This window comes from Rutilus rutilus, assembly GCF_951802725.1.
Source record: "Rutilus rutilus genome assembly, chromosome: 4".
Taxonomy (NCBI): domain Eukaryota; kingdom Metazoa; phylum Chordata; class Actinopteri; order Cypriniformes; family Leuciscidae; genus Rutilus; species Rutilus rutilus.
The window spans coordinates 49,051,698-49,079,646 of record NC_140212.1 but is presented as its reverse complement, the minus strand read 5'-3'; the positions used below and the strand labels follow the sequence as shown (position 1 = coordinate 49,079,646).

General features: G+C 36.7%; 1 protein-coding gene across 1 annotated transcript in view; it reads left to right on the top strand.

Annotated features, from left to right (window-relative positions):
- Positions 1-27,949, top strand: part of LOC311289564 (uncharacterized protein) — a 401,792-nt gene that overhangs the window by 324,026 nt on the left and 49,817 nt on the right. The gene's annotated exons all lie outside the window — the stretch shown is intronic.

Genomic DNA, 27,949 nt, shown 5'->3' with positions numbered 1-27,949 from the left:
AAAAAAAAAATTAATTAATAATACCATAGTACATTGCCTTTTAACTTTGAATCAAGTTTCATTATCCTTTGCTAAATTTCGAATCACATTGATCTATTAGGCCTTTAACAGGCTGATACTGCTGATTAACCATTTTTCTTAACCTTATTTTGCTAGCTTTTATTTCAAGTAGGCGATTGTTTTACTTAGTCAGATCTATTTAAGGATCTGTGTAATAAAATCTAACCATAAACCACCTCTCACCCAGCTGTTGCCATGAGAATAGCTTTAGCTGCTGAAATGTCATTTAATCTTTTATTATCTATCCTAAAATCCTATTTTTTTCCAGAATTAACTGATGGACATAACATGTCCTGCCTCTATTTGTTGGCAATGCAGAATAATTCATAATGGATCCATTGATCCAGATCATTAAATCTGTAACTTCATTCTGAATTAAGAAAGCTTTTTAGAATTTTGCTTTATGAGCAAATATTCTATTTCACTGAAATGTCTTAACTGTTTAGATTCATTTTAGTTTAAATTTAACATGTTTGGGTTACATTGTTCTTGGTCTAGGTTTTAACTTTGTGCCCCCTACATAATTATTTTTTTTATTATTATAATATCAAGCGTTTTATCAAGCGCAGGTATCGCGTACACCTGGATTTTAAAGGTACGCACAGCTTCATAAATCAGGCGGTGAGAAGAGTGTGAGCATAATCTTACGCCGACATATACGCCCGTTTCTACGCAAGAATGATAAATGAGGGCCAATGTCATTACAATGAACTACACTTGGGAAAAATGTGATCAATAACTCTTTTTGAACTCTTCTTTAATAAATAGTTTTACATTAACATAAGTTTATCAGTTTTCACTTTCACAAGTCAAAGCAATTCATCATTGCTCAAGATTTAACAGTTGAAATTATTATACAGCCTTAATTTAATGCAGCAAAAAATATTTTACAGTGTAGGCTACTAAGATCTTTTCTTTTCTTTTCTCAGCCTTTTTTTCTTGGTTGCTTTTATAAACAGACAACCATGTATTTAACAGTGCCTTTTATAGAAGAGACTATAATATAACTAAAAATTACCATTATGTAGAATATTTTTGTACTTCACTTTTATTAGTTCCCATGTTCTAGTGTGGTGACTCTGACATTACAATGAACAAAGTAATTATGCAATTATTAAAATACAAAAATATAGGCTAATAAGTGATAAAAACATCTAACATGGCCACTTCTAACGGATTTAAATTGTCTGCTACTTTTTGCCAGCCCTCTCTCCTGGCTTTTGCAGACTTTGAGGTGTTCCCTGGCGTTTTGATTAAACATTAAAATTCCGAATAAACTTCGACTATTAGTTCTTGCTCTGCTGAGGAGAAAAACTGAGCGCGCTCTTTGGCCACGCCGACGCTGAGCAGCCAATAGCAGCGTTGCTGATCAATGTTTCTACTATCGATACATATCCCCTTTTAACCAGCGCATGAACGCGCAATTATCTCAGATAACTCAATCCAGCGATACTAATCATATCCGGCAAGTGTGTTCGAAGAACCGAGTTAGCCAGATCATGATTCGCACGATGATATCATCTTGGATGTGTCATTTGATCTCGGCTGTAATAAGCAACGTACGAAGAACGAGCCCCTAGAAACCTTTGAGCTGTTTGTTTGAAAACCACAGACATCGCAATCATTAGCAAACGATGGCTTGTATCTGTTTAGAGTTTATTTACCCCATCGCAACTAATTTGACCTGTGTGAGCTAATCACCTCAATGTTCTTTTAAACCCTCATTACCTTATTTTTTCACAACACAAAAGAAATAAAAATGTCCTGCTCGCTCTTGCGTATTTAAAGGCAGAGAATGGTGACTTTAAGGCGAGATACTACAGGTGAAAAGGGTAAAAATTTTAACTACAGATGGTAACCAACCAGAATGCCTATTACCACCGTGGCAAAAATAAAGTCATTCGTGATTTCAAAGTCGCATTTCAAAGTCATTCGTGAAATGACCGCCTGGTGGCACAAAGGGATATTGTGCAAAACAGCAGCAATTGCTGCATTTTTTTCAATTGCCGTAAGTGGGGTTAATGTCAATTAACAGTAAGGATGAAATACTACAACTATGGTAAACAGTATAGAACATTTTATAAGGCCAGAAAAATAGAATAACAAGTTAAAAATAGAGACGATAACAATATGACCTGTATTTCATATTGTAGGCCTAGACGTCGGTGGGCGACAAGCCTATTCCCCGGGGAGCAGTGCGATAAAACACACACACACAAACAAATTTAATACCAAAAATAACAAACAAAAGTAAATTATGTGCAATGAAGCTGATTATTTGTACTATTCTACTGAGGAATGAGACGAATGAAGAGCGTTTCCTGCTCGTGTGAGCGAACACACATTGTAACGTTTGGTCATTTAGCATTGAGTAAAGTCATGGCCGAGTGGTAGAACTTACGTTCATTTAGATGACACGGGTTCAAATCCCGAACCACCTTGAACTACTGTAATTTTTATATTAGCCTATTAATGCACTTTATAGCCTATTATTGATGCAGAGAGATTTGCCTAGTTCTAAAACTGTTACACCATAGTTTTTTTGCTTATATTTATAAAATAAAATTACCATGCATGTTACCATTCCATTTTACACTAAGAAACAAATATTATACAATGACTTTACATCTGTAGCCTATAATAATTCCAACCGTAATTTTTAAAGCAGTTCTGTTAATTTTTTTATATCTATATATATATCTATCTATCTATATATATATATCAATGCTAATTCAATAGACCATATAAAATATATAAAATAAAGATATGCAACAGGCACGTTTAAACGACAAACATTAAAATCAGAGCCAGTATTCTGTCACGTTCATCGTTCATGGTTCCAGTGGCTGTAATGCATGAACGGCTTTTCAAAATGTCACAAAGCGGTTTGAGATTGTTTTGAATGAAATGTTGAAGTTTATAATTAAGTGTTTTGGCACACCACGCCGAGTGGCGCTATGCATTGTTCTAAAGTCGGGTTTTATTCTGGCATGCTGAATTAGGCCCCGTCCACACTACTGCGTTTTCGTTTAGAAACGGAGAATTAAAACGAATTCGATCTCCGTCCACACCAGCGTTTTAGCTGCGTATTAGAACTGATCTCCGTCCACATTAAAACGACTGAAAACGCGGATCACGTGACCATTCACCAACACTGGGCATGCGCGAGCCGGTGTAAACACAACTTCATTGATAAAATTATCCCACCATGCGCTGGTTCGGGAGGTTCAAAAGTAGCAAAAGGTCACCGTTTCTAAACGAAAACGCAGTAGTGTGGACGGGGCCTTAGTGTTCGACAAACGCGGCGGCGCGTTCAGTTGGATTTATTAAACTCTTAACAGCTAAAATAACTTAATAGGCTACTCTGTAGTTTTTCGGTCATACAGATAAGAGTAGAGTATAGCCTACATCGTTCAAAACTGTAAACTTTTATTCATATTAGGCTAACGACAAAAGTTTGTCTGTCATAGGCTAAATCGGCCTGAATTAAATTGTAAAAAAAGATCAAATAATTATGAACTTAATTTAAACAATATCGCAACATTGTCAAATACATGTCAATGTTGTGATATTGTTTCATTTAAGTTCATAATTATTCTATAAATGTTATTTAGTTTAACAGCAGCACTGTGGTTTGAGATTTATTTGAATAAAAAAATAAAAAGTTTTATTCACAAATCGCACCCTGGTTGTAAGGGTTCAAAGATCCCTGTGGAATTTAATATTGAGTTGAACATTTTGTTCATGACAACAAATGAACATGCGTTTAAAGATTGTATTTAGTTTTGATTGGAAAAAGCTGGCCCAAACTGAAGTAGCGTTTTAATTCTTCAATTATTGAAATAATTAAATATTTAGTAATAAACATTTATGACAGAAATATTACTACATAGCAGCAAAATAGAGCAGTGTGCTGGAAAATATTCAATAAATCATTTTAAATACAGCAACAAAATAGTTGTTTGTATGCAAGTTGTTTATAAGCACTGATTGAAGACAAAGGAATGTTGTTGTTTGTATGCATAATGTAAGAAAAAAATGATGTGGATGTCGAAGATCTCAAAAATGAAGTTTATTACAGCATAGCAGTGGCAAGGTACACGAAACACCTTGGGTTCACCGGCGTCACAATGAACCCAGAACATCCAAATCTCAAACCTTTTACCCTGTTACAGTTTTTTCCACTCTTAATATAAATGAAGTTGCTCTTGTTGTAACAGCTGTGGTCTGTATGTTAATGAAGTTGTGACATCCCATTGTCTGAGAAAGTTCTTTGTGTCCCACACTCATTCCCATTCTACAATTGATAATGACCATTTGCTCAGGATGTGATCAACCCAAATGGTGAAGAAACAATATACCCTGACTTTCTTTTATCTCTATGATAATTAAGCATAGGCGTAATTTGCGGGTGGGACGGGTGGGACATGTCCCCACCACTTTTTGCTAAGGTCGATATTGTCCCCACCACTTTTGAAACATCTCGCGGCACGAATGTACCAATACAAATAAATAAAAGATCTCCAGTTAACTAGCAGAGCATTCATTTAGTTCGTTTGTAAGAGGCGATCTAGCACTGAAATGTGTTGTTTTTGAAATCAAGTGATCAAAGTGCTCGTTGTCGCTGCGAGCAGATACAGATACAGACACAGGCATGGATACTGTGTTCTCTTGTGGCTCGCGCACAGTCATCACTCGGACGCGTGCTTCAATCCGTTGTGGAGACTCTCTATTCGTTCCGGTGAAATTACAAAACAAAATGCATATAAACGTATGATTGCCTGATATACAACCACTGATAAACATAATGGGTTTTAATGAGAAAAAAAAAATATATATATACGAGTGCGGATTAGAACCCACAACCTCTTACACGCTTGGCAATAGTTCTACCACTGGACCATTTCAGCAAACACAATTTTTTAAAGGATTTACCAATACCAACATATATCAAACCTCATTAAACGACAAATTAAACCCATGTACTATTTCAATCGATTGATGGACATGTTATTGTACATACATCGATTTATGATTTAGCATTCATACCCCCCCCCCCCCCCCCCCCCCCGTAAAAAAAAAAAAAAAAAACGTCCCACCCACTTTTTAAAACAAAGTTACGCCACTGTAATTAAGCCATTTTGGGGATGAGCTCATTCTAAAATATAGTTTGGAGTGGAATCTGGGTCGAGGCAGACTACAATTTCTTACAATAAACAGGAGGAGAAATATAAATAAATGTGACTCAAAAAGTGAAGTTCATGTGATTAAAAAAGATTTAATGTATTTATTTTTATTAAAAAGATTTATCAGAACAAAACCTGATTTTTTTTCTGACATGAGAAGGGAATATATTAGTAAATATACACATACATATAAATATGATACAAGTTTTTGACCCAAAAGAGGGTTTCTTGAATAAATAAATATTTCATAAATTTATATATTTTGTGTTCTTTGATTAAATAATAAAAATATTTCATTGAAAAGCTTAAAAAGTCTCCTTTTTTATTATCTGGACACTTATATTTGATCCTTACAGAATGAATCCTTACATACATTACAAAAAAATACTACAAGAATTCTCTTTCTTATAACATTTTATTTATTTTACTCCTTCTACATGTCTTACGGTTTTGCAATATTTTCTACACTGTTTTCAAGTAGTATCTTCACAGATGAAGGAACTATAAGTGCTCTTCAATCTTCCATTTTCATATTATCTTCATTTTCCTTTAAAAATGACTAGGATTTTTGTGGGGAAAAACAACATTTCACACGACGAACGATGGTTATGACGTCATACGATATCGTCCCCATCAGAGCTTTGCATATCTCATCTTTGAACAATCAAAAACCACATTTAAAGTAAAAAATATAACTCATCCCATCTGAATATCAGTTAAATACAACATTGACTGGTTGATTTTAAATTAATTATTTTCCTTCTGAGGAACACATTAAAAATTTAAAACAACATCCAGAATTAAAAATATGACCCATCTTACCCGAATATTAGTTGATTGAGATGGTAAGGATATGTATAGCATGATTTGAGGCATTAAAACTCGATATTTTTATCTAAAATAAATATTTTCCCTCATGACGAGGAAAACCACATTCCACACGACGAACGATGGTCGTGACGTCATCCGATGTCGTCGCCATGAGTTGAGTACTTTAAAAATGAGTAACAACATGCACAACACAGATACAAACATATGTTCACATCAGCATGATTAGGCACAACCCTGGCTACATGTACACACCATTCCCATGCGATTGTAACAAGAATTCGGTTTTATATCGCCATTTTCCCTCGTGGACTCTGTTGTTTCATTGTCTCTCCACTCTTGCTCGACCATGTGCGGAGGAGAGAGTGACCTAATTACACTAAAACATCGTATAACTATTTAATTTAAACTTTTTTCACAAAAATCATTTTATACATCTGTCCTTTCACTTATTTACTAACAATTCGCCGACTTGGATTTTTGTTTTGACTGTTTAAAGCTTAGTTTAGCCGTTTTTCAAAAAAAAAAAAAAAAAAAAAAAACTTTTTTCAACGGCAGTCTATTTAAGGGGGCGCGCAATGCGCGCTCTCACTCTCACTTCACTTGTTGAGTGTGCAGACAGGACGATCGCTCTGTAGTATCGAGTTTCAAAAAGAACACTATTTAAAAACAGATTCATTAGAAAAATATATTTTATGTATTATAAAATATATTCTTATTATAGGCTATAAATATATACTATATTTCACTGTATTTATCTTTTTTTATTTACATTTATTTACAAGCCTGCCTGAAGAAGGTATTACATATACCGAAACGTCGCGATAGGCTTGTTCTCCATTTTATTTTGATTGTTTACATTTATTTATCTGATTTATTTTTGGGATTTCAGGAGAGACTGTTAGGATCATGGATGTCTTTAGAGGCCGTGTGAGACACAGAAGCACTCCACGTTACAGACTCAGACTCTCCAGCAGTTCTCCAGCTCTGAAGAGAACAAACAGTCATTCTCCTCCAAATGCACGTTTCCGTGCGAGCGAGACAGATTTCACTGCTAGACAAAGGGGAAGAAATAAAAATCAGAAATTCTCAAATGTTTTTATTTATTTATAGGCTTACTTTATTTAACCAGGAGAGAACCTCACTGAGATTAAAATCTCTTTTAGAGAATGATGAATACCTGCTACTTTTTGCTTAAGCATACCACAAAGATAAGATGGTAAAAAAAACAAAATCAATGAGTACCAATGCATTTTCCTTCGTACAGCAAGAGAAGACCAAGAAACTCTGTTGTATAATGCACAATGATGTGTAGAAAATGTACAATTGGTAATAAATCTTATGGCACCGTGATACACAGCATCTAGGGACGCAAGAATATAAGAGGGAGCGTGCTGATACACTACGCCCCCATAATCAAGAATCGGCAAAACAGTCGCAGACACAAGCTTCTTCCTGGCATTAAATGAAAAGCAAGACTTGTTTCTAAAATAAAATCCTAACTACTTTAATTTTTGTTTCAAGTAATTAATGTGTGAATTAAATTTTAATGTGTCATCAATTATGATGCCCAGGTATTTATACTCTGACACTAATGTAATCAGTTTTCCTTGTAAAGTTCGAAGAACAATTGAATTATCTAAAGATTTTCTAGAATTGGAGAACCACATGAATTTTGTTTCCTCAACATTTAAAACCAGTTTTAAAATAAAAAACCTTGATTGGATAGTATCATAGTATCAAACATTTATTGTAAATCTCTCAGAGCTTCTTGTTTTGTAGGAGCAGAGCAATAGATGACAGTGTCGTCTGCATAAAAGTGAAACCTTGCTTTTTCAATATTAACATCAAGACAGTGTGTATGTATGTGTGTGTGTATGTATGTATGTATGTGTATATATATATATATATACTTACTTAACCACTTACTTACTTATATATAACTTACTTAACCACTTCCTTTCAGTCTGAATTGATGCCTTGCATATATGTTTAAAACCACGAGACTACATTGTATGACAATCCAACACTTCTAAGTCTATCTAACAATATATCATGGTCCACAGTGTCGAATGCTTTAGATAAATCAATAAAAAGACATGCACAGTGTTGTTTTTCATCTAAGGACCCTACAAGGTCATTTAGGACGGCCGTAATAGCGCTGTGTTTTTTACGAAATCCCGATTGGTTGATAGTCAAAAGTTTATGAAGCTGCAAATACTGTGTCAGTTGTTCACTGATAAATCTTTCCAAAAGTTTTGACAAAATACAAAGCTTCGGAATAGGTCTGTAGTTATCTAATGAAGTAGAGTCGCCCCCTTTTATCAAAGGAACCACGGATGCAGACTTCCAGATCTGTGGAGTTTTATTGGTTGTTAAGGAAAGATTGAACAGATGCGTTGATGGTGGTGAGATGATATCAGCCGCTAATTTTAAAAACAATGGTTCAATAAGATCAGGACCTGATGATTTATTAATTTACATATTTTAATGCAGAGCAAATATCAGACGAGTTAATATGGTTAAAAACATACTCTGTTTTCCATAGATTGTGCTCTGCATTAAGGAATTCAGAATTTACAGTAGTATAATTATTAATCTGAGACCCAGATGCAATAAAGTGACTATTAAAACAGTTTAGCATTTGTGATTTATCTTCTACAGGGGTGCCCAATCCTGCTCCTGCCAATCGACTGTCCTGCACAGTTCATCTGAGCCAAGATTTGGATATTACGATAACATCCGCATTTGTGTTTCTAGCCCAGGTATGAACCATATCCAATTTAGGTAACAAACTACGGATGTTAATATGGATGAGACCCAGTCCTGACCTAGATTTTAGTTAAGTTGGGGTAGTAAAAGTTGAGGCGCATGTATTATATGGCCCTGGGTTTGGCCATACGTTCCCAGACATTAGTCACATAAGAACTATAAATCTCCACTAACAGATCATAAGGCTGTTTGTATTAAAACTTTGCTTTCTTCTGAAGCTAGTTGTAACAGGGGCTCTTCTTATTGGAAGATGAAAAGCTCGCTACTTAACCATAATGAGGCTAAGTCAGAGCTGGAAAGAATTATTGAGTATTATTGGAGTAAAGCTAAACAAGAAAATTCATTTGGTACCAATTGGGAAATATTTAAGAAAATATAGTTCTAATTTGGCTAAAACAAAATGGCTTAAATAATTGGAAGTTGTCAGTGAAATTTCGTCTATTTCTAGGATTTTACCTGAAAAGATAGTCAGATAGTCAAAGAGCATATTAAGTTGACTTGCAAATTAAGTTAAATGATTTGTATAAATTAAGAGCAGAAGGTGCTTTCATTAGGTCAAGGCAAAGGTGGCTAGAATTTGGAGAACAGATGTCATCTTACTTTTTCAAACTTGAGAGTAAACTAGGGCTAAATACAATTCTATTTATCAACAAAATATTGAGGGATCTGTCTCAGAAAATCCTAAAGAAATTTCCCAATATTGTTATAAATTTTACTCAAAACTCTATAGTTCTAAATTTAATGTAGCAGATTTAGATGCTTTCTGTAAGCACCTTGGTTAGGTTAATTCCATTAATCAGGATGAAAAAGTTTTTTTGTGATTCACCAATTACTGTTGATGAGGTTAAGGAAGCAATTTTTCAGCTAAAATGTAACAAGTCGCCTGATAACGACGGGATAATGGCTGAATTTTACAAGTCTTATTCAGAGATCATTTCCCCGTTCCTCCTCGAAGTGTATATAGAGAGCTTAAACTGCTTTGAGCTTACAGCAAGTATGAAGCAGGGTGGCTTTTCCTTAATACCTAAGCCTTTGGTTTCGGGCCCTATTTTTGTAATGCCATGGAAACTTTGTATGCAGGAGGAAATAGCTCCGTAAAGTTAGCACATGGCACAACCCAGAGATTTCTTCTAGATCTTTTTCTTATTGTAGCACAGGCCTTCTGTCATTTCATTAAGGATAGTAAACTAGAAGGGATTCATATTGCTGGCAGAAATATTTTAATTAGTCAGCTAGCGGACGACACAGCCTTATTTTTAAAAAACTCCAGCCAGGTTCATCAGGCTATTAAAAGTATTCAGCTCTTTTCAAATGCCTCGGGTCTATGCCTTAATATTAAAAAATGTGAAATATTAGCCTTGAAAAGCTCCTCCCTTGTACCTACAGTCAGTATACCTGTTAAAGGAGCTGTTAATTATTTGGGAGTTGTTGTCTCGAAAAATGATTAAGATAGAGTTTCTCTGAATTTCAATCCTGCTTTTGAAAGGATTAAAAGCTAATTTAATCTCTGGTTATTAAGGGACTTGTCCCTTAGAGGTAGAGTCCTTCTGTCAAAGGCTGAAGGAATTTCTAGACTGATGTTGCTTCATCTATACAATAAAACTATCAAAACTATTGATCAGATTTTATTAAATGTTCTATGGAAGAACCGAGTGCACTATATTCATAAATCTCTTGGTCTAAATTCGCTTAAAAGTGGTGGCCTTGATTTTCTAGATTTCTCTACTTTAAATAATACTTTTAAAATTAATTGGTTAAAATTTTGTTTGAAAAAACCTTCTTTGTGGAATTTTATTCCTAATTTTCTTTTTGACCGACTTGGTGGCCTTTCTTTTTTACTAATGTGTGATTATAAAATTGAAAAATTGACAGTGAAACTTTCTGCCTTTCATGCTCAAGCTTTATTGGCTTGGAAACTGATCTACAAGCACTACTTCTCTCCTCAGCGTTGTTTTATTTGGAATAACAGTTGTATTTTGTATAAGCATAAAAGTATTTTTTTTAAAAGCTGGTTTGAAAAGAATATTGTTTTAGTATGTCATTTGTTTAACGCTCAAGGATTCCTTATGACGTATGAGGATTTTCTTTTGCACTTTAATTTTCCTGTGACTCCCAAGGAATTTGCTCTTGTATTTTCTGGAATTAATTCTGGTATAATTTCCTTATGTAGAGGTGTGCTGTCATCAGTTGATATACCCTTAATTAACCAAACGGACAAAGTATGTGGTAAAAAAATTTTTTGCAGTCCAAAAACAATCACAAATCTATTTGCGCTTTATTTTTAAAGGACGTTGTTACCAAATCTTGCTCTATTGCCTATTGGGCTAAATTTGTTAATGACCTTGATCGGGAAAGTGTTTGGTTATTACCTCATAAATTCTTTGTTACAAACAAGGTCAAAGAAATCTCTTTCAAGATATGACACAAATTTTACCCTGTCAAGCATTTTCTTAGTAAGTTTAAAGCCTGTTTTATACTTCTGCGTCTGACCTACACCGAAGCCTCTACGCTGTAGGCAACGCGTTGGTTTTCATTTATACTTCTGCATCGTTGTCCGCGTTGATGCGCAATTACACTTGCAGAGGGAGCATGTGAAACCCGAGGGAGGGGTTCTAGCAGACCAATCACAGCGCTTGTCCGCGTAGAGTTGACGCGTTGTTACATTTTTGGAGAGGTGCATGTCAGGGTACGCGCGCTACACACAGCCTACGACAAAGCTACGGCGTTAGTTCGACGCAGAAGTATAAAACAGGCTTAAGAAAGACATTGATGTAAGCTGCTCTTTTTGCTCCTTGCACTTGGAAACAGTACCTCGTATTTTTTGGTACTGTAGTCATGTGCAAAAGTTGTGGTATGAGCTGTCGTCGTTTATTAAGAAAAAGGTACTCTTTAATTTTGGTTTGCTTTTTGAAATTGTAATTTTTGGTTATTCAAAGTTTGATAACTGTGTGATAAAGGAGGCTTTTGTAATTAATCTATTAATATTATTAGTCAAATTTCACATCCATAAGTGTAAGTTTTCTAACAAAAAGCCAATTTTTTCTGTATTCCTTAAAGAATGTGAAAATGATTTTTCTACAATTCAATCTAGTACTAATAGAAAAGCTATTAAGACTGTTCATTTATGTACTAATCGTTGACTATATAATGGTCTTGTACTTATATATATATTTTTATGTGTTTTGCTCCCCTGGCTCTAAAGTTGTATGTTGTATCATTCTGTTGTTTAAAGCAGTAATAAATAAATCATCTATTTTATTTAATTTATTTTATATTTTAAAAAATGCTCAACTCTTCTCCACAATGGTAACCCTTCCCCCTTTTTTAAATGGTTCTAATAATTCCAATGTAATTGAACATTAAACACAATTGCACAATATCAAGTCCTTCCCTTTTCTCGTTTTCTCAAAAAACATAAAAAACACTTAATTTTAACGTTTATTCTCTCTTAATTCAACCATACAAAGCATGCTGGGAACTAACAGAAATAGTACATAGAATGGCAGCTAATGGGCCTTCCCAACTGTCAAAATTTGAATTTAGTTTGGAGTTAGAATGAAAGATTAGAAAGAAAGTTTTAAAAGCTTGAAGTTTAAAGTAGTTTATATATAGGCTAGATAGATTAGAAATATTAGATAGAATGGCAGTTAATGTGTTGCCGAGATACGAGCGATTTTCTTCTGAGATCGTGACGTCACCGCGCGCCCACTGATCTCTGAGAAAAACACCACTCAAAATCATGAAACTTATATCGTTCTTTTCAGTTCGTCTAGTTCCAGCTCGGTGCTCGCCGAATCCGTTGAGTTTTCGCCGAGATATTTGTGTGTTATAGCGGTCTCGTATCACCATGTTTGCTTTTGTTGCAAAGCACTCTGGGATATGACGTGTTCGCTTCTACCGCGCTATTGTTCATGTAGACAAAAAACTTCACTTACCATAATGCATTGCAACAAAAACAAACATGTCGACGCCCGTAACGCGCTAACACGATCATTCACTACATCCTATCTGTATGTCACTCTTTCGAACTTATGCACAATGCATTTAACCATCGCTTTTGACGCTCCGCCGGATGTCGGATCTGCAGGATCAGATTACACTACAAGGGCAACGGTAAACCAGGTAAGTGCGCTGCAAGTATAATGGGCAAGGCTGCTGCCTGATGAACACTGTGACGTTAAGCCAGTGATCCAGGGGCTTAAGAGAGTTGAACCAGGAGGCAGTACCTATTGTCTGTGTCGTGTCTGTTCAGCCATGTATATTTTTAGTTCAATGATATATTGTCAATAAGAGAATGTATTGTTTGTGTTTAATAGTATTCTTGTCGTCTCTCATCCTCCTAGCATAGAGTCCAATGAGTCCAGTTATTCTGAAGATGAGAAGTGGATTCCACATGTACGTGACAAAGAACGTTTCAGAATGCTAAAAGGGTAACCTAATTATTTATATGGTCCTGGCTGAAGCTATTAGGCAGACACATAACGGGGAGTCAGTTTCATACTTATTCAGTCGTGTCCTTTTGTAGTTCCCCTGTATGTTCCAGGTACAGGTGTAACATTGTTGGCAGGGTGTGGCCGTATGATACTCGACAGACAACTCTCCTGCCTGCCTGATGAACACAGCGATGTGAACAACAGATGAAGCAAAAGCGTTTATGGCAGGTACCAAGACCCACATGTATTTGATGAATGAGGCTCTTGTTGTTGTGCCCATATTTTAAGACTTGAAGACTTCAAGGGTCTTCTACTTTCAGTTTTGGCCTGACTACGCCTGCTCAGCAACGTGCACGACTGCTTCAACAAAAGCATCCACAGCAGTCGCAGGAAACGGCATTGATGTCGATAAATGGGATTATTTCGCCAGGGACTCCTATCATCTGGGAATCCATCCCCACAATTTGACAAACAACACAATGGCCACACAGCACAGTATCAAACTCTACTGTTCAATTAATATTGCATTATGGTCTGGGACCTTTGTCAAGTGGAGGAGTCTGTTCTCCAAATACTTCTAAACTATAGTATAGCACAGTCAATGTGATTACAGTATGTTTTTATTTTCTTTCTGTCTAGGGCAAAAACCTCTATACGAATGTGCATTGCAACTCAACACAATGGCCACACACCAGGGTGTGGACACTTCCATGCTCCGTAAAGCCATCTGGAACTAGATCCAATGCAAGTTCGGGATTCGGTCAGTCTCTCCACTCCTCAACATCGTCCTCTAAAGTCTGGCCGAGTGTCCTCCTCCATAGTACCGCTGCAGTGCTGGCACTGATGGCACAGCCGAGCCTGTACAACATGAAAAAGAGAGGAAGGTTTAAGTATAATTTCAGTTTTGTCATTTATTTAATGTTTGTTAACCCTCTGGGGACCAAGCTGTTTTTGGGGTCCTTGAGATGTTCTGACATGCTCTGACATTTGTGCTTTTTTCAGTTATTTATAAACATGTTAATGGCAAAGGTGTAAATTCACTCTATATAGCACAAACAGGGCTACCATAATATGCGAGCAACGTGTATGTAGATGTTTGTATTTTTAAGAGAATAATGTTTATGCGTGGTTATTGGAATTTTTTTTAATGAAAGTTGCTGAATTAAGACCACAAAACACATATTAAATATTAAAGACTTTTGACTAATGGATGTTGTCCCTTTGAGTTCTAGCTTCAAAATTATGTGAAAATAGTCTTGCTTTATCGTTCACAAAAAAAAAAATACATTGATTTAAATTGTGTAAAACAGGTTTTGCTTGGAAAGCCAATATGCGAGGGGGAGGAGTAGTTTACACCTTAGATTACAATGTCCCACCCACTCTGCATAATGACTCTGCATAATTAGCCATTCATTCAGGTGTGACACTGACTGAGCCACAATGCAAGGACAAAAGATGTATTTAGAAGAAGACTTATATTGACCATTTAAGATTTCGCTTACATCTATCTTGTAAATATGTTTTGCTATTTTATTAAAAATGTTACAATTACAACAATAATTACAATTTCAACAATATTTCAAGTGTACTCTTTCTTTGTAAAAAAGAAAAAAGATTATAGGCCTACATTTTATCATGTATGTATTCATTAGTTTGAATATAGCAAATATATATATATATATATATATATATATATATATATATTAGGGCCGTGACATTAACGCGTTAATTTCGATTAATTAATCTGAGAAAAAATAACGCGTTAAAAAAAATAACGCAGATTAATCCATTCCGTATTGACCTTTGAACCAAAATGAAGGAGGGAGACGAGAACGCGCTGGCGCTGTCTGGATCATTGATTGGAACATTTACTTATAAAAAACAGCCGGCATTTCAACGTTGATTCACCGGTGAACGTAAGGGACCAAGGTCGAATCAATGTTGGATTATGTTTCGATTGTGCAAAATGAATCGACGTTGAAATCGTGACGTTGTTTCATTGTTGATTTGGGGGCGTTTCACAGACTGAAATGGTTCTCAGAATTTGCGTTTGAATAGCACGCGCTCTCCGGGGAGTGGTCAAATTACTTTTGAATGGCTCCTAATGAGCTCGACTGGAGTCGCTCTCTTTTTGTACAGATTACAGAAGCTGAGAATATTTGTTTTTTATATAAATTACTTAATTTAAAAGATGCGATCTCAAGCTTTATGCCCGTGGGTCTGTTTGCCTGTTTGACTGAATTTTCGCGGAGTTATAGATCATTTCCGAACGCGTTTCAAATGGGAGTTTACTGACAGAGAGAAGGCAGAAATCGCATCAAAAAGCAAAACACTTTATTTTTATTGTGAGTATACAGAAAAAAAATAGAAACTGAACAGGATCGATTGATGTATTACACGAAAATGAAAGATCAAAATTAACAGAGCATTAAGTGTTTATTTTCATTGCTAAAAAAAAAAAACGAGCAAAACGTGGGCGCGTTTTTGGTCCCCAGAGGGTTAAACTATTAAACATATCGGCTCGACTGATTTGCAGAGGGGGGATTTAAAGCTGTTCCCTTTTACTGGTGATTCACCTTGTAGTTTTTACTTCATATAGCCTTGTTTTGTTGGTCACATATTTTACCATTGCATGTGTTTTAACAGCTAGAATGTTACCAGTCAATAAGCTTAACACTCCTATTATGTTGTGGGTCAATTTGTCAATTTATTTTTTCTAAATAAAAAGTGTCAGTGGAAAAGATGCCAGCTTCATTTGTGTTGAATGCAATAACATACACACATACATTATGTTCAGAATGTGGAGAGAAAGACTGAAGGATCATTTTGCTCAATAGGGTAAAAAAGCCTAGTTGGGGAAATTAAAAAAATCTTGTTTGTGAGATAGGACAAGTCTTTAACAAATATTTCTTAATTTATTACATGGCTTGGTTGAATTCCGGTGTCTTATTTCTTGATAATAGACGAAGTATAACACACCGTTGCCATGAAAACAGAGTGTTGCCATGGACGCAGTAAATCAATAAACTCGTATGAAACATAAATTTCGTAAATGGATCAGGCTAGCAAGTGCACGTCATTGCGTCAGTGGAAAGGTTTCGGCGCTGAACAATGGAAGTGCTGCTGGTTTGGTTGCTGTACAGCATTTTTGCTGATATGGAGATGGAGAGGCAGCATGGGCAACAAATACCCCTTTTCCACCAACAAGAACCAGGTGCTGGTTCGGAGCTAGAGCTAGTGCCGGTTCGGAGTTGGTTCGACTGACGAGCCTCCAAAGAACCGGTTTGCTTTTCCACAGGCTAAAAGAGCCAACGCAGAGCCAGGTCTTACGTCACAGCTACGTCTCATCTTTCTCAGCAACGTTAGCGCGGCGGCGCCAAACACAAACACATCATCAACAACGGCGCACGTTGCTTTGCTATTGATGTTCATGGCTTTGCGGACCTACATCGGCATCCAAACACGGCGGATCCAACGTGTTAGCGCGGCTCGCCATTATTTGTACAGACGGAGATTACAAGCGAGAGTAACGGCATGTACATAACATTTATTTTTAACAATAAGATGCCGACTTTAGCCTTAGATTTATATTTTAGATCGCGTCCATCGTGTTTAGCTGCTGTTAGCTCGATTAGCTGCTATTTGAAAATGGCGGTCACAAGTTTCTCTTCAGTCTTGTTGGTCACGGTAACCCCGCCCCCAGCCTCTGACGCAAGCGGTTCTTTCTTGGCTCCGTTCTAGACCCTGCAATGATTTGGTGCTACTTAAGAACCAGTTTTACTGGTTCGGAGCTGGTGCTTTGGCGGTGGAAAAACAAAGAACCGATTTGAAACTAGGCTCTGGCTCCGAACCAGCACCAGCTCTGCCTTGGTGGAAAAGGGGTAAAACACTCTTTTCAAGGCCTTGCTTTGAGACAGCGTGGATATTCACACTCTTTTCTGAGAAATGCACTTAAATCATTTGACACACCTAAACCTCCCGCCCCGGACACGACGAACAGGAATAAAATTATTCCTTTGGTGGCGCATTCGTGTTTTAGTACACAGCTCAACCGGGCCGTTAAATCAAATTTTTCAAAGTTCTTGACTTCCACAAACTTCCTACAACACCATAAACCCATCGCGGCCTATAGGAGGAACACAAATATTTCAGATGTTTTAGTACAGAGCAAGCTCTCAACACCTTCACCTAAAGGTGGGCAAGCACAAGTATTTCACCCCATCAAGATGGGTGAAGAATAGATTTAATGGCCAGGTTTTCAAGTTGTCTCATACTCTGTCACATGAGAGTGTAAACTGTATTTATCTCATATACTGACTCAAATGTCGAAAACAGTATGTAGGCCAGACCAATAATGAACTGAGAGTAAGAGCCTACCAACACGCGCACAACATAGCCCTAAACCTACCCGTTGGTGACCGCTGTGGCGTAACCTCAATAGGCAAACCCCTTACACTGCCCTAAACTTAACCACTCGAACCCTGAGCTAATTTACCCCGGGTCACAGAACCCTTCGGATAATAGCCCGCGTTCTCTTAACCCTTTTTCTGAATTTTATATTCACTCTCTTGTAATATTGGCCTATATTTTGAATTTTGCAACCTTAACGGTTCTCCCCGGACTCATATAAGCCCACTGTTGGGTTCCCCGGGTCATCTTACCCCCTTTTGAGTGGTGTAATGCTTGTGGTTACTTGGGTCTGGCTCGAGTTGGTCTTGAGTGGTCAGTGGACGGATGGACCGAGCACAACCAGGCCTTCAGACCTTAGGTTTGAGCCTTGGACGTTTCATTCCCCTAACCAGCCGATGTCTCTGGGCTTTGGACCGGCCCTTGTCGAGCCTTGTTTGCAGTGCACGTGCCCCCATAACGTTACTTTAAAACCACAAACAGTGTTTAAGAAGTTTTAGCAAGCCACATTCAGTCATGAGTCACTCTTTTCTATCCTTTATTCATGATATTTTTTATTGTGTAAAAATCATGACGGGTACTAGAGTCTTTGGGTTGCAGCAAAATAGAGCAGTGTGTGGGAAAATATTCAATAAATCATTTGTTTATAAGCAATAAATCAGTTGTTTATAAGCAATGATTGAAGACAAAGGAATGTTGTTTGTATGCACAAACAGGAGGAGAAATATAAATAAATATGACTCAAAAAGTGAAGTTCATGTGATTTAAAAAAGATTTCATGTATTTATTTTATTTAAAAAGATTTATCAGAACAAAACCTGATTTTTTTTCTGACATGAGAAGGGAATGTATTAGTAAATATACACATACATATAAATATGATACAAGTTTTTGACCCAAAAGAGGGTTTCTTGAATAAATAAATGAATAAATATTTCATAAGTTGATATATTTTGTGTTCTTTGATCATATAATAAAAAGATTTCATTGAAAAGCTTAAAAAGTCTCCTTTTTCATTATCTGAACACTTATATTTGATCATTACATTAAAATATTTTACAGAATGAATCCTTACATAAAAAATACTACAAGGATTCTCTTTCTTATGTTATTTATTTTACTCCTTCTACATGTCTTTCGGTTTTGCAATATTTTCTACACTGTTTTCAAGTAGTATCTTCACAGATTAAGGAACTATAAGTGCTCTTCAATCTTCCATTTTCATATTATCTTCATTTTCCTTTAAAAAGGACCAGGATTTTTGTGGGAAAAAACAACATTTCACACGACGAACGATGGTTATGACGTCATACGATATCGTCCCCATCAGAGCTTTGCATATCTCATCTTTGAACAATCAAAAACCACATTTAAAGTTAAAAATTTAACTCATCCCATCTGGATATCAGTTAAAATCAATTAAATACAACATTGACTACACATAAGCCGTTCTTGGCATGAAAATTAATTTGGTTGATTTTAAATTAATTATTTTCCTTCTGAGGAACACATTAAAAATTAAAAACAACATCCAGAAATATAAATATGACCCATCTTACCTGAATATTAGTTGATTGAGATGTTAAGGATATGTATAGGATGATTCGAAGCATTAAAACTCGATATTTTTATCATATTTATATAAATGACTCGCTTAATTTAGTCCTGATTTGTAAGTCGCTTTGGATAAAAGCGTCTGCTAAATGACTAAATGTAAATGTAAATGTAAATGTAAATCTAAAATAAATATTTTCCCTCATGACGAGGAAAACCACATTCCACACGACGAACGATGGTCGTGACGTCATCCGATGTCGTCGCCATGAGTTGAGTGCTTTAAAAATGAATAACAACACAGATACACAAATATGTTCACATCAGCATGATTAGGCACAACCCTGGCTACATGTACATACCATTCCCATGCGATTGTAACAAGAGTTCGGTTTTATATCGCCATTTTCCCTCGTGGACTCTGTTGTTTCATTGTCTCTCCACTCTTGCTCGACCATGTGCGGAGGAGAGAGTGACCTAATTACACTAAAACATCGTATAACTCTTTAATTTAAACTTTTTTCACAAAAATCCTTTTATACATCTGTCCTTTCACTTATTTACTAATAATTCGCCGACTTGGATTTTTGTTTTGACTGTTTAAAGCTTAGTTTAGCCGTTAAAAAGAAAAAAGAAAAAAAAAAGTCAACGGCAGTCTATTTAAGGGGGCGCGCAATGCGCGCGCTCACTCGCTCACACTTCACTTGTTGAATGTGCAGACACGACGATCGCTCAGGTAGTATCGAATGACAGATTAATTAGAAAAATATATTGTATATATTTTATTATTTTAATATATTTCCCTTTATTTATCTTTTTTGTTTACATTTATTTACAAGCCTGCCTGAATAAGGTATTACATACCGAAACATCGCAATAGGCTTGTTCTCCATTTTATTTTGATTGTTTACATTTATTTATCTGATTTATTTTGGGGATTTCAGGAGATACTGTTAGGATGGATGTCTTTAGAGGCCGTGTGAGACACAGAAGCGCTCCACGTTACAGACTCAGACTCCAGCAGTTCTCCAGCTCTGAAGAGAACAAACTGTCATCATTTTCCTCCAAATACACATTTCCATGCAAGCGAGACAGATTTCACTCCTAGACAAAGGGGAAGAAATAAAGTCAGAAATTCTCAAATGTTTGATCACAGAAATGGTCGCAACGTTAGGGAATTCAGAAATACAGCTAGAGGACCAGGCCTGGGTCCTCTCATAGACTTGATGATGCTTATCATGTAGAAGAGCTTAGACTGGTTAGAGGTCCATGTGACGGGGCGCTTAGCTACCGTCACGGCAGCGATGCGCTACCTATTACAGTTCACAAAGACTGAGTGCAAATTTTGCTTGTATTTGTTTGTCAAGCGTGTCAATGTGTTTTGTTAATTCTTATATTGTTTCAAATCAGCAGTAACCTAGCCTTTTATCAAAACTCCCACAGTAATCCCGTAGTTTTGTGTGCACACTTATAATATCTATTACTACGGTGATTTATATGCTACAGCTACTATCATCAATACATATCTTATTGTTTAAAACCATGTTATTTATCTCACAATCATGATCCGTTTCAATAACCACGTAACATGTTTTCGTTAATTATGTATCTGTTTATTTAGTTTAAAAGGAACATAGCTTTGACATACCATCTTTGTGTCTTACTGGCATCTCCAGTGTGTTCGGGTAAAGGAAATTTTGCCGCAATTGGGGGGTGTAAATGACGCTATGACTTCCGGGTCAATTGCAAGTGAACCGGAGTTTGAGTTATTAATTTTTTGGCTGTTAATATGATTTGTGGCTTTGCCAAATGTTAGCTGGAACCATAGAAATAATATTTTGTAATTTTCTAGTTTTATAGATGTAGCATTTCGGCTGTTTTTAAGCATTTATGGACTATTCACCTGAGCCACCCCTGCATTGTAATATTGTGTTGGTATGTGCCAATTTCAGGGGTATCTTTAGTCCTATAAAGATGAGTAGCTTCATTCTCTTGGGAGGGGCGTGAGATGAGAGGACATAAGTCTGTGTGATGCTCTATGTATAGTGGCTTGTGTAAAGGTCAATTTCTAAGCAGCTACAAAATTGTGAATTTTTTTTTTTTTTTTTTTACTCTCATGTCAATTTATTTTCTTTATTAAACAGTTTTTTTTTTCCCTTTTTTTTTTCTTTGTAAATTTGTATTGCCTTTCTTTGGCCTTAATTGGGGTAAATAAAAAGATCCCATCTGTTCAAACTCATCCAACTTCTCCTGAGTGTTTACATCTGCTCACGACGACTCAGCCACATTTACCCTCAACAGTCCAGATAGATTTTCCCAGTAACTCTGAACGTCACGAGATGGTTGCAGGCCCAAACAGGCCACCCATTAGAAGAAAGGGGCGAAGAAATAATAACAAGAGACGTGGGGCAAAACCACAAATTAGATCTCCTCCTTTCTCTGAACAAAATGAACACGCTGAACGTGAATCAAGAACAAGAAGCTATGACAACATGTCTTCCAATAGCACTTCGAGTTTAACTTTACATGTTCTACTGTTATGCTGCCTATGTAATGATTTACACAACCAAGCAATGAAAAAAAAAAGCTTGTAATTTAGACCGTAACTTTGACTTAACTGTCGAGAAGAAAGCAGGAAACTTCAGTGTCCCTTCCAAAGTCTTTCTCCTAGCTATGCCAATATTTACCCTAGTTTTGAATTCGCTGAAATTTGAAATTCACATTTCCTTTTAAATAAATTTTAGCTTTTTGGCTACGAGGATTCCTTCTCCTGTGGCTCGGCATAAGTATGATCCAGCATTATATTGTACCGTGCAGTGCAGCCTTTCAGATGTGCCGGGGCCGTGACCAGCGCCTCTCACTGATCTCCTCGTCCACTTCAGCTGATCTCAGTCAGCCGGCTCTGAACAAACACGTGTTGATGAAACGTGTTGAGGTAGGCTAGTGCTTTTTGTCCCTTTCTGCCATTATAGTTTTCCAAGATGGCGGAAAGACATGGTATCCTCCATGGACTTACCCGTCCCGTGTAAATAAAGATAAGAAATTCTTCGCTTACGAGTAGAAGTCAGATCATAGGCAGAGGTCATTTTACACCAATGAGGACATATTTATGAATAAAGACAATGATTTTAGCTAATAAAAAAACTACTGTACCTTTAATTTCAGATGTTTAAATTACAAAATACCATTTTTCAACCGAGTGAATCTACACACGAGATGCCTTCGTAGGTCAGTTGGTGAAAACACTGCATGTGTAAGGTAGTTTTCCAGATTTCCCCCCCAAAATCAAATACTGTATTACACTTTTCAAAGGATAATCTGGCTTTAAAGTTAGAATAAAAAGTTAAAAACCAAACATATCTTCATACCTGTTGTGTTCTGACACAATGCCATTAACTGGTTCTTTTTGTTTTATAAATTTACTTTGCTTATTTCTACAAATATCAGCCTGATAAATATGGACGTAATACACGATTAAACAAGATAATCATGCTACCAAATACGCCTGACACAATGTTTTTAAGAAAAGCAGTGTTTTAAAACACAACTAAACCATGATAACAGATTATTTTTGACAGTCCTACAGAAATGCTGTTGATTACTAAGTTTCAGGCATAGTGCAAACATGCAATGTTCGAGAAATCTATTATTGGTGTAATATTTGCAAGGTCTCACTCACAACGCAAAACTTTGTGTTGGCTGATCCAGGCATAGCTTTACTAAAATAAAATATTATGGCAGTCATTTACTCAAACTGTAATTAAACCATATTTTATTAATATTATGGCTTCATTTTGATTGAAAGGTTTTGTTTGTTTGTTATTTAACTAACACTTCAACATCCAGCACAAAATTAAAGAGATGTATGAGCTAAGGATGTTCTCTGACCCCAAATAAACAGATAATGGAGTGTTCACAATCTACACTGACGGTAGGTGTTAGGGGTGAGGTGTGGGTGGCCGTTCAAAAAAAGTTTTTGGCCTCAGCCACTAACCTGAAATCGTAGAGAAGAGCATATGGTTAGAAAGATTTAAGCCTCATTGAGGCCCCTCGGGTAGACTGTGTCCAATCATTTAATCCAGATGCTCTCGGCCCTGAGTCTCTCTCTCAGGGACCATGCCGGATTCGATTGGAGACACGTCACCCTAAATGAAGACAGGCCGTGGGTCAGGAAATGCTGAACCAGATGTCGACGCTTATCAATTTTGTGCACTATATTGTGCGCATGTTGATAAGCTCTGACTCTGTTCGTTTTTCGTCTGACCCACGTATTGTCTGCGACATTTAATACAGAAGGCCAGATAAATACAATTAATAGATTCGTGGGTCAGAGGTCGAGGGATTTTAAATATTTTTTTATTAAATCTGCTCATTACCCATTTTGTTTGTATGAAATACTTCCAACGACCAACACGGCCAATAGGGGCCGGTGTACGTAACTTGCTATATACAAGTATGTCCTGTAAGTTCTCGTTGCGTTTGTACGCCGCAATGGGCCTGTGATGCTGCAGGAAGTTAGTTGATGTGAGGAACTTCAAAAAGTTTTCCTTAATGGCCAAATTAAGAGAAACACATGGTCTGGAGTAGAGGGCAGTGAGTGGAATGATTTTGTCTCTGTTTTGTACGTCTGCTCTGGGTGGATTCTTTGGCTCATTAAATGTTTTTAGTATTTTCCTCAGGAACGATCTGCTGTACCCACGTCCGCTGAGGGCCCAGAAGAGGATGTTCGTGGCCTCCATAAAGGACGATGGCTGCGAGCAGATTCTATTGAATCTGAGGAGTTGTGACTTGATGATTCCTTTGAAGGTATGTTTTGGGTGGAAACTGTTCCTGTGTAGTAGTGAATGCGTATCTGTGTCTTTGAAGTAAACCTTGAACTCTTAACTGTCCTGATTTTTCAAAATTGGGTCCCTTGTATGAGACCACATCCAAAAAATTTACCTCTGACCTGTCCATACTGTATTTGACCTTTATAGATGCCTGATGTGAATTTAGGTGGGCGATAAAGGCGAGGAATTCGTCCTCCGAATGGGTCCAGACACCCCAGATGTCATCCAAGAACCTGAAGTATGCGAACGGTTCTTTGGCAGAAGCTGCAAGAGCCGTTTTCTCCCAGTCTGCCATAAAAATGTTCGTGTACGAGGGGGCAAACTTCTTCCCCTTCACCTGTAAGTAAAATTTTGAATCAAACTCAGTCGTTTTTTGTCAAATTGATCTCTAATAGTTTCAACAGGTGCTCGTCCGGTCTAAGGGGATCAGGGTATTTAGACATACATTTTCTCACTGCTCTTAGGCCGGTTGGGGTATCAATATTAGTGTACAGGCTATCTATGCCAATCGTGAATAAAAATTAATTTTCTGGGATTTTGAGTTTACTGATTTTCGAAATGAAGTCGTATGTGTCAGTGTTAATTTTGACAGCAAATTTTGATTTAGTTTTAGTCTAGTTTTAGTCGACGAAATACAATAAGATTTTAGTTGACTAAATCTACAATAGATTTAGTCGACTAAAATATAATGGGTTTCAATTTAAATGCATTAATTTAGAATTTCTCTAAAATTTCCAAACCCATATACTCCCTGAGAAAACATATATTAACCTGCTAATATGAATGATTTTAAAGTTTGAATGTGCAATACAGATACAGATTTAACTACTGTAACTTAAAAAATATCTTATAATTAAATAAAACCACTTTTCCTAAAGTAGAACACAGTCTTCTTTTCAATTAATGATATATGAATTCTTTATAACTACTTGCATCATTCTCTATTCTTTCTTTTATACGCGTCCGAAAATGAACAATAACTCAGCAAATACTAAGTCAAACAGGCATACAGACACAGGCATGAAGCTTGAATTCTCTTCTTTTAAATGAAGTAATTTATATAAAATAACAAATATTCTCATCTTGTGAAATCTGTATTAAAAGAGAGGGTTTCCAGTCGAGGTCATTAGAGCTCATTCAAATGTAATGTGACACGCCCACGGAGAGCGCGCGCTATTCAAACGCAAATGATTGAGGCAATCCACGCAAACCTGTGAACGCCCCCATATCAGCTCGAGAAAACACAAGTTTATTCAGATCATTACTTGTTTACACCGTCTCGCAGCGCTGTGAGGAATAATAATAATGGAAAATGTCCCTCAGAAGTGCGGGTATTTCGAGGAGCAAGGATCCGACTGAGCTGAGGAATACTGTAGTACGTTTTTTTTCATTCTCAAGTGAATCGCGTTTCTGTGTGAATGAATGAACGGCAGAGATGCGCTGTTTACCACAGCTCGCACACTCGCGTTTCTGTGTGAATGAATGAACGGCAGAGATGCGCTGTTTACCACAGCTCGCACACTCGCGTTTCTGTGTGAATGAATGATGATGTTTTAGCAAACTGTATTGCTATACTGAGAAAAATTAGTAAAAATCGACTGAAATATGTTGAAATAAAATGTAGGCTATTTGTATAAGCAACGTATTAAACTGCAAATTAACATTTATGCCCTAATATTTCATAAAAACAACGTTAGTAATTTATATATATAAATATATAAATACTATTTTTGTCAAAAATAAAGTCATCAACTAAGATGTTAGCTGTTCCAATGTTGGCTATATTCAAACTAATGAATACATAATAAAATGTAGGCCTATAATCATTTTTTTACAAAGAAAGAGTACACTTGAAATATTGCTGAAATTGTAATTGTTGTAATTGTAACCTTTTTAATAAAATAGCAAAAGATATTTACAAGATAGATGTAAGCAAAATCTTAAATGGTCAATATAAGTCTTCTTCTAAATATATCTTTTGTCCTTGCATTGTGGCTCAGTCAGTGTCACACCTGAATGAATGGCTCATTATGCAGAGTGGGTGGGACATTGTATTCTAAGGTGTAAACCACTCCTCCTTCACGCCCCCCTCGCATATTGGCTTTCCAAGCAAAACCTGTCTTACCCAATTTAAATCAATGTATTGTTTTATGTGAACGATAAAGCAAGACTATGGTCACATAATTTTGAAGCCAGAACTAGTAGCAACAACATCCATTAGTCAAAAGTCTTATTGACACATATTTATTATGAGTTTTGTGGTCTTATTTCAGCAACTTTCATTTAAAATTTTTTCAAAAACCACGCATAAACATTCTCTTAAAAATACAAACATCTACATACACAATGCTTACATATTATGGTAGCCCTGTTTGTGCTATATAGAGTGAATTTACACCTTTGCCATTATCATGTTTATAAATAACTGAAAAAAGCACAAATGTCAGGGCATGTCAAAAGATCCCAAGGGCCCCAAAAACACCCCAGACCCCAGAGGGTTAAAGCTATTAACGAGCAGTGAATGCTTTTCTCTTTTTCTTTTGTTGCTTGATCAATATTAAGGACACAGACCGCATTAGGTTTATTACCCACTGTCACTTTAAGACATCAGATCATGTCCAATGACATGCGGATCCAATTGCACTGATGCACATCCGATACACTCACAACTGTTTAAGACATAACCGACATAGTTTACGTAAATACAGTCTAGTTTTTATTTGTTGACGAAAATGTCAATAGATTTGTCATAGTTTTTGTCATTCAAAACTAGTTTTTATTTAGCTATCGTCTCGTTTTTGTCTGTGAAAAAATGTCGTTGACCAAAAATTATTCGTCAACGAAATGAACACTGGTATGTGTCTTTCAGGTAGCTTGGATATTTGGTGGAGAGAGGATTGAGGAAGTGCTGTAAGTACTCAGCCGTGACGTATGTCTCGCTGTTGCAGTCGGACACGATGGGTCTGCCTGGTGGGACCTCAAAATGTATGCTCCACTTTTCTGGCTCTTTATGTATTTTTGGCAACAGGTAAAATCTTCTGGCTCGGGGTGGACCTTCACCCGTGAGGTACTCTTTCGGTTTTGTTAATAGTGTCCTTATTAACTTCCTTAATAGTGTTGGTGTAAATGGGCCCCTCAAGAGGACGATAATGTTCTGCGACGGAAAGTTGTCTCAGTCCCTCCCCGAGGTATTGTGCTCTGTCTAAAATAACCGTAGTATTACCTTTATCGACTGGCTTGATTACTATCTCAGTATTGTGATATAATTCTTTAAGGGCTTTTCTTTCGTCCAGGGTCAAATTGGGAGTCACACCCAAACCCCAGTGTAATTTTTTGAAGGCAAAATTGTCAGATTTGATGATTTTTTCAATTTCTTTAGGCAAGCTAGACAACACGGGCTCCCAATCAGAGGGGTGAGTGAATGGTACTTTGGTTTTTCTTGCACTCAAAGAATGTTTCTAGTTTGAGTCTGCGGTGGTATGCCTGCTAACAATTCTTTTTTTCTGCAGCTCGATGGGGTGGGGATGTAAGAGAGGCCCCTTTTAAGAACTGAGGTTTGATCTTCTGTTAACACAAAGGACTTTTACAGGTTAATAATGAGTTTGTGAGAACCGCATTTTGGGTTATCAGAGTTTATAAGTTTAAATGTGAAGCCCAATGTGTGAGGAGAGCCTTTGCCGTGGCCGGTCTCCAATGGAGTCCATCTTTCTCCACCAGGGGTGCGTTTCCCGAAAGCATCGTTGGCCAACTATGGTCGCAAGTTCATCACAATGTCCATTGAACTCTATTGGTAACGACGGAACTTGCGACCATAGTTGGCCAACGATGCTTTCGGGAAACGCACCCCTGGAAATGTGTGGATGCCAGCAGAGGGATAAAG